We start from the raw sequence: 7,487 nt of genomic DNA on the forward strand, positions 1-7,487 counted from the left end.
CTACTGTTTTAAAAAAATGTGGCTTTAAATAGAACTTTAGGTAAGATTCTCAGCTGGTATAAATCAGGGTAGATCTACTGACTTCAGTTCAATAGATCTTACAGGGATTTACACTAGCGGAGACTCTCTCACTTTATATTTAAATCACTAATCTAATAAGAATGTTTTCAAGATGCGCAGGAGAAAAAAAATCAGCAAATAATTTAAAACACTTATTAGTTTTACATCACCCCCCCAGTTGGAATAACTGAAAATAATCCAATAAAAATTAATCAAAGTCTGAAACACCAAGTAATTGTAAAAAGCTGTTGTCCATTTAAAGCTACAGATATTAGAGTTAGGGCTGATCAAAAATTTTCCATCAAAACCAGGCATTTTTGGTGTAAAATTGAGTTTTTGATGAAACAAAATGTTGTGTAAAATGTCTGCTTTCTGCAGAAAATTTCAACTTTTGTCAAAAAACCTGAACAACTTAAATCTGAATACTTTTTTGGTTTTCAATCAAACACTGAAAAAAATTTCAGCTGAAAACTAATATTTTTCCATTTGGAAATTGCACTGGGGTGCTTCATGGGAATTGTAGTTTGAGTGCGTCATGTCCCAATTCTCCTCTATGAACCAGGCTACAGTCTACATATTCCACGATGCACCACACCATCTCAGGTAGAAAGGATACCATGGTGCATCATGGGAAATGTAGTCCAGCCAGGGAGCCTAGCCCATAGACAAAAAAAAAAAAAAAAAAAATCCAACCAGCTCTAATTACAGTAAACTAGAAAGGCTGTAGATAAGCCAGATCCTGATCCTCCAAAAATTGACATGAAGCTGGATTTTAAATATTCTTTAGTGATCAAGAGTGAAACCCCCACTATCTGCTGGGAAATTTTGGATCTGTATGAAAACGTGATGCCTTGGCCAGTTCTAACATTCTTAACCACAGGAGAAAGCAAAAATAATCAACCAAAATGCCTTTGACTGAAGAAAGACCATCTGACTGGGACCAAATGTTTTACAAGTCAAGAGAGCATGGCTTCGGACCCATTAGTCCTTTCTCTGCTAACTACTCAGGATAGACCAATTATTAAAACGTGCATACAGAGTCGTGTAGAGACTGGAGAATGGACTATCATGCCAATTTTTTTATCTATAGACAAAATAAGGGAATGCTTTCCAAAGCCAACAGTATGGAGTTGTGAAACAATCTAGACATGTCTAGTTTAATAAATTGGTGTGAGCTGTTTCTTGCATCATCTTGTCAGATTTGTTTCAGGCTACAGTGGTCTCCATTTGCCAAGTTACGACCCTATTGTATCTGAAATATTTCAGTCTTTCTACTTTCTTGGACCCAAGTTAAGAACAGCAATTAAGCATGTGCTTAACTTTGAAGTCAACAGGATATAAGCACATACTTAAGTGATTTGCTGAACCGGGCCTTAGACAATCATTGCAGTATTTCCACTACCACAGTGGGATAACTATTGACAAATGTTGTGCCTCTGTCTCTAGTTATCTCAGTATCCCTTTAGTTTCATACCACAAAGACTCAATCCACAGTATGGCTAACAACTGAAGAAGGGCATCTAATCTGTGTCATAAGGAATAGTCTTATTCTAGTTTTCTCACAGTTTGGATGAACTGAGAAGGACTTTGAAAGAACTACAGTAGGTCACTACTTAAGGAACGAATCGATTTAAGGCAGTACTTCTGTAAAGTGTAATTTAATGAACCACGTAAGTAATGCTCATAACTTTTCAGCGTGAGGGACAAAAACCAATGTTGCATTTAATTTTTGGTTTAGATGGGCTAAATCAGTTCCAAAACCAGAGAGTATGGAAAGGAAATGTGTTCTGGTACCCAGGACCACTTACCTGTCACAGCTGGGTCAGAGGGTTTAAAATAATGCTCTCAATTTGCCTATGAAGCCAGTTTTTGGCTCCAGCAGAGATGGGCAAAATGGGCAGTTATTTCATGTGAGAAATTGAGAGGATGCGGGAACCAACATCACAAGCGACCCTTCAAACATGATGGCATTTGGAATGAAGTATTTGCTCAGGAAAACATTGCAGCTTGCTTCATCCACAGATTGCAACCCAAACAAAAATTGCACACAAAAAAATCATTTGCAATGTGCATTTGGATGATACACACAGACAATTAATTGTGTTTGCAGGGGGAAAATTGGAGGACATGCCTAAAAATGCCTCCCAGCCTTCTGAAGGGATATTTTCAGGGGGAGAGAGGTTGACTCTCAGAGAAAAGCTAACTTCTTGGGCTAAATCTGTAAGTCTCTTCAAGCACACTTCCAAGTTTCATTCCTCCTCCTTCTGTGGATGGTCACCATCTTGGCTATCTGGGGACTGAACTGGAGAACCTCCAGAGCTAAAAGCATGAGCAGCCTCAGGTCTAGCTCAGGCTGTAACCGACTTGTATCTTTTGCAAACTGGGCTCAGAGGGGGGACATGCCAGTGGGTTACAAATACAGCTGATGGCACCTGTATAAATGGGCAGACCTCCGTTTCTTACATATCGGAGTCTGGCAGTTTATTACCTTCTTTCCTTATTTGACATGTGAATGCATGTAGTCAGGGCCACATCTTGAGTGGTGGGAGTTACAGCTGTTCAGCATTTCTCAGGATAAGGCCCTTAAATCTGACTACAGCAAGGCACCTAACCACATGCTTAAATTGATCCCTGTTGAGCCGTGCACTTAGTGTCTGGTTGCATTGTGCCCTAACTAGGTGTGCAGTCACTTTTGCAGGCAGTCCATTGGCTGTGTGCAAATGTAAAGGTAAGCCGAAGGTTGTTTTAAAATACCATCCTTAGAGTCTCTCTGCAGCAGCCGCCCAGGGAGGGAGAGGAAACTTTTCAAAAACATGGCTGAATCGGATTGCTTCAAATGCTCGGGATTTGTGAGGAGGGCTTCATGTGACATCTGGGATTTGAGAGGTGTCCTGGCTGTGACGGAGCTCAGGATTGTTGGGTATTGTGCATGCTGCATAGTATCGTGCTACAAACAGTCTCATATAGCGCAGCCGTGGTTGCGATGCACTTTGCATATTCCTTCTGGGCACTAAGCTGGGATTTTTGACTTCATACATAGTTCATAACTGGCTGCAGCAATACCACGGAATCAGACTAGAGCCTTAACACAGAGGCAAAGAAGTAAAACAAATAAATATCTGAGCTGGTTGTGGCCAGACAGCCTGATTGTTGCAGCGCAAAGCGCATCAGCACCACACTTCACCATTTGCACTGATTGCAAAGATGCAAATAGGAAGGGGAAAGAAGAGAGATGTATTTGGGTGTGGGGAAGTTTTTGTTTGGGAGCAGCATTTGTGTGGAAGCAGATTCAGCAAGGACGCTCTGCTTTTCTAATCAAGCACGCTGGTATCACTTACATGATTTATAGGCCCAATCTTGCCCCTGCTGAAGTCAGTGTGAGTTTGGGTACAGACTTCCAGGATCAGGCATAGATTTAATTTTCATTTCATTGCAATTCCACCACAAACTAAGCCAGTCCCAAACTGGTGAGTCTTAAACATATAGATATATACGAAAACAGAAGTACAATTTTACTGTCTTGTATGTATGTAAATGATAGGACTGGACTAGAGTGGACACTGATGCCTTCCCAGAATACAGGACATCCCCTTGCTTGTATGAACTTCTGGAATGGCAGGGGCCCACCTCTTCCTTCATAACCCCGCCCCTGCCAGCGTGACCTCGCACACACTGTACAGCGCACAGAGGACGCCATTTTGCAGCGCGCACCACCCCACCCTCGCCGGCGTGGTGCACGCTGCAAAATGGCATCCTCTCTGCATCCATGGTGATGCCAGACAAACCTGTTTCTGGTTTTATATCAGTACCAGACAGGGACAAACCTTCCAAAAACAGGGCTGTCCAGCTGAAAACCGAACGCATAGCCTAGTTTCAACCAATGGGAACTCATCTACTTTGACACAACCGCTTCTTAAAAAACAGTCTCAATTTAGTAATACACAAAGGGCCCGAGTCTGATACAGCTGACACCAGTGTAAATTAGGATTAACTTCAGCTAAATCACTTTTACCCCAGTGTTGGATGTTAACATGCAAATTGGGTAACAACGTACATGGGTATGGCTTATCTGTGCAGATAATTAGTTCTTTTACACATGCAGTTACGGCAATTAAATAAGCTCAGTTACATGTGCATTTGCACCTCTAGCATTTTTCTGTGTTTATTTGTTCTAAATCTGACTCTAAAAGCACATAGAAATGTAGTAATCTCTCAAACAAGCTTTTATATGGCATTCACAGTGCTGCACTTGCCATATTACTTTCAGGAAACAACCTGCACTCCAATCCATTGTCCCGCCTATCCCCTTTTTGCCCCCTCCCCCCAAACACACACAGGGGAAAACTTACTTTGTCAGACACTACAGCGTTTTGTGAGATTAAAATGTAAATGTTATACTTCACTTTTCAAAATGTGTTTTATATTTTACTTTTGACTGCGTGAGGAAATAGAATTTTTATAGCCCTGTGAAATGATTGCCACCCAGACACTTTAGCAAATAGCGAAAACCCTTAATAAATAAATCCTCTGTCAACTAGGGCTGAAAACCAAGTTGCTCTCGGTTGGCGAGAATATTGTGAATTTCAAACCAGTCTCGTACAATGGGACTGGTAATCACAGGTGCACATATTAGGCTGACTTTAGTTTCCCTGGCTGGGAAAGGGAGGGATGAGTGTACGTCTCATCCAGCAGGACTGGAAATAATCAGTGTAAATTAATTTTTGCTATATTTGCTGATTTGAAAAAAAATCAGCAAAAATTAATTTGCAGCAATTATTTCTAGTACCAGGCAACCTGCAATGCTCGTCCACAGAAGCTGTTTGGGAGCATGAAAATAATTTAACCTTAATATGTGGCTGCCCTTTCTGGCACTAAAATAAATAGGTACTAACATAAACAGGTTTGCAGTCTATCTGTACCAGTGTATTTGCAAAGATAGATGGTTGATGCTGCAAATAAGTCCCTACCAAGGTAATTTCTTTTACATGAAATTCCTAGCCCTTGCCTTCACTGAAAATACCATGCAGGAGCAGGATAAATTAGGTAAGTATTTTGCTAAATGGATTATATGATTACAGGACAAATGTATCTGAAAAAAAATAACTTCAGCAGTTCTCAATTCCTTTCAAGATCTAGTTTGAAATGGCCCTCCTGGTATCTATAGGTTTCCATAGACTGCTTCTACCTTGTCTTTCTCCGCTATCCTCTCAGTTCCCTCTACTCATCTAATACCTCCCTCCAAATCTGCCCTTCGGATAATCTTCCCATTGCTGGTGAAAGAGTCTTCTCCTACTCAGCTCCTTCCATCTGTAATAACTTCCGCCTCACTGAGTCTCCATGGTTATTCATTATTTGCTAGCGGGAGTAATGAATAGTTGGCATAACAATTTGTAAACAACCTACACACACACACACACACACACACACAGAGAGAGAGAGAGAGAGAGAGAGTGTGTGTGTGTGTGTGTGTGTGTGTGTGAAGTGTCTTCATTCGAATGCCCGCAAATACTTATGCATGAAAGCATTTGAAGAAAATCAGGACTAGTTTTCCAATAACTTGCTATGGAAAAAGAGGGCTAAATTCATAGCCCAAAACATTTCGAAAGTGACTCATGTTTTTGGCTACCTACATTTTTGAGTTCCCTCATGGCACACTTTTCAGAAACTTCAAAATTAGGACACTTGAACGGTATCTGAAGCTGGGTGCCCAAAATAACCCAGACACCCAAATTCGCTAGTGACTTTTGAAAATCTTGTCCAAAATAAATATTCATTGATCTGCACACAGTTTAAGGCCAGAATGAACCATGAGATTATCTAGTCTGTATAGCACAGGCCATAGAATGAATATTAGGACTAAACGGTTTGACCAGCTGTGCTCACAACTGATTGCTTGCACGTGGGCCAATCAAGAATCATTTGTAGAAATCATTTGGTGAACAATTTCAAATAACAAATACATTCAACATAATACTAGACAAATTCACATAGACAATGAGGCTGACCTGTGGATTTAATTATTGACTATGAAATAGTCACTCAGTTCTATCCACTAAATAGGCTACGAATAGGGACATGTTTATAGTGGACTTAAACAATCATGGTGATGTATTTTATATCAACAAACTTTCCACCACCTTTGTGGAATCCTACGGGATGTGCAGAACCAAAACACTGCAGTGATAAAGACTGTGTAGCTAACGAGTCTTGGTGAGCTGCCAGACAGCTGAATATATTGCAAATGAAAGAACACCAGCTAAAATATGGGCTTACCATCAACTTAGGATAGTGCTTTATTGGCCTCCGTCCCAGCCCAAGGTCACTGACTGAGACCAGGCTGGATTTTTCAACACCCCTTGGCATCTTTAAACATTCCCTCCATTCACCAGCTTGGAACTTGGTCAGTTTCATTTTGATGCCATTTGCTACTTCTCTTCTCTTTTCTCCAGTGAGGTATTTTTTTTTTATTGATTTAATGGCGTAAATCTCATCAGCTGCTAGACCTTTTCACTGGCCGGCTCTCCCAGCAGTGCTTTCTATGGGATCACAAATTACACATTGCATCTGCATTAAAAAAAAAAAAATGAGTTCATTGCCATTTTTAAATAAGGGTGTCATTTGTAAATGCTTTATTCATAATTAATGAAATTATTACTGGATGCAGCCCCATTCCTCATCCGTGTATTATAAGATACTTTGTAAAGTGCATTAGTAAAGAGCTTACAGATGAGGCTATGACAACCCTACTGTGAAACATGTTCTATGATGTACTGAAGCTTTTCTTAAAACAATCTCTGTGTAAGATTGTAAATGATCTGTCTGGGCAGAGGGTGCAAACGTTAATTAACAGGATAATGCTGATCATTAATAGTAAATCATGATGAGCAGTTTTTGTTAGTCAGCATTATGATAATATTCATTTCACAGAATCATAAAATCATAGAAGTTAGAGATGGAAAACCCCATTCAGTCATCTCAGTCCATCTTTCTGCCAGGGCAGGACCATTCCTTACAGAGCATTTATTGCTGGTTAAAAAGCCTTGTTATCCCAGATTCATACAACCAGGAAATATGAAGATGTCTATTGATCTCAATGCAATTTTTATATAGTATTTATGAAAACACTGATGAGTTGCTTGACTGTAGAACATGAAGAATTAGTCATACCAGTCCTCTCACTAAGGACTTTTGAGAAGTCATGGTGATAAGAGACATATGAAACGAGGTAGCCTACAGTAAACGAGTGAGGAAATAACAATGTAAAAGGTGTCTTCACACATATTACATGTGGCTTCCTGCACCAATTTCAGGAAGACATCAGACCTCTGACCTTTGCTATGGAAAAATCTTCTTGTACTGCTCTAATAACCTGCAATACTAAGTAACAGAGAGAGAGAAACTTTAGAAGATTGCCTGTCCTTGAGAAA

General features: G+C 40.1%; 1 long non-coding RNA gene across 1 annotated transcript in view; it reads right to left on the reverse strand.

Moving 5' to 3' along the window:
• Positions 1-311: 311 nt before the first annotated feature.
• LOC137157024 (uncharacterized) overlaps positions 312-7,487 on the reverse strand; it is a 73,328-nt gene continuing 66,152 nt past the window's right edge. Inside the window, exon 7 of the long non-coding RNA XR_010920959.1 lies at positions 312-6,624. This is a non-coding gene — a long non-coding RNA (uncharacterized lncRNA). The remainder of the gene's footprint in view (positions 6,625-7,487) is intronic.

The sequence above is a fragment of the Emydura macquarii genome, unplaced genomic scaffold, assembly GCF_026122565.2.
Source record: "Emydura macquarii macquarii isolate MOO-44397 ecotype Brisbane River unplaced genomic scaffold, CSIRO-AGI_Emac_v2 contig_1483, whole genome shotgun sequence".
Classification (NCBI taxonomy): domain Eukaryota; kingdom Metazoa; phylum Chordata; order Testudines; family Chelidae; genus Emydura; species Emydura macquarii.